The sequence below is a fragment of the Chiloscyllium punctatum genome, unplaced genomic scaffold, assembly GCF_047496795.1.
Source record: "Chiloscyllium punctatum isolate Juve2018m unplaced genomic scaffold, sChiPun1.3 scaffold_491, whole genome shotgun sequence".
Taxonomy (NCBI): domain Eukaryota; kingdom Metazoa; phylum Chordata; class Chondrichthyes; order Orectolobiformes; family Hemiscylliidae; genus Chiloscyllium; species Chiloscyllium punctatum.
Genome location: NW_027310225.1, coordinates 76,335 through 77,500, shown reverse-complemented (window position 1 = coordinate 77,500; position 1,166 = coordinate 76,335).

Here is a 1,166-nt window from a genome sequence, read left to right as displayed (position 1 = left end):
CAGAATGGACGGAAAGAGCCGGGTAAGCCTTTCAAAAGATTCGACCACGTGCCGAAAACTTTAGACTTCCGTGAGCTCTCCGGCTTGCACCGAGACCCGAAGTCGACGTGCGAAGCACCACGGGACCCCTTTCGCCTGCAGGTCCCGAGCCGCCTTTATTTGCTGTTACGAGCATCGTGTGCCCCATACCTGCGTGACGAGCACCGCAGGGCGGCAGAGCCATCGCACTTGGCCGGGTGGCAGAGGAGGACCCGACTATTCACAGATAGCGGCCCAACGACTCCCAGAGCCGGTCGTGCGGCGCGCGAGGTCTGCTCTCTTCACAAGAGGCTTTATTAGGGAGTGCTAAGGCAAGGTTCTGTGCCCTCCACCCTCATCGCAACACCCATGGGAGCCTCCGGTCGTCAATAGACCGCCGCACCGGCCTCTGACTGACTCTCAGAATGGACGGAAAGAGCCGGGTAAGCCTTTCAAAAGATTCGACCACGTGCCGAAAACTTTAGACTTCCGTGAGCTCTCCGGCTTGCACCGAGACCCGAAGTCGACGTGCGAAGCACCACGGGACCCCTTTCGCCTGCAGGTCCCGAGCCGCCTTTATTTGCTGTTACGAGCATCGTGTGCCCCATACCTGCGTGACGAGCACCGCAGGGCGGCAGAGCCATCGCACTTGGCCGGGTGGCAGAGGAGGACCCGACTATTCACAGATAGCGGCCCAACGACTCCCAGAGCCGGTCGTGCGGCGCGCGAGGTCTGCTCTCTTCACAAGAGGCTTTATTAGGGAGTGCTAAGGCAAGGTTCTGTGCCCTCCACCCTCATCGCAACACCCATGGGAGCCTCCGGTCGTCAATAGACCGCCGCACCGGCCTCTGACTGACTCTCAGAATGGACGGAAAGAGCCGGGTAAGCCTTTCAAAAGATTCGACCACGTGCCGAAAACTTTAGACTTCCGTGAGCTCTCCGGCTTGCACCGAGACCCGAAGTCGACGTGCGAAGCACCACGGGACCCCTTTCGCCTGCAGGTCCCGAGCCGCCTTTATTTGCTGTTACGAGCATCGTGTGCCCCATACCTGCGTGACGAGCACCGCAGGGCGGCAGAGCCATCGCACTTGGCCGGGTGGCAGAGGAGGACCCGACTATTCACAGATAGCGGCCCAACGACTCCCAGA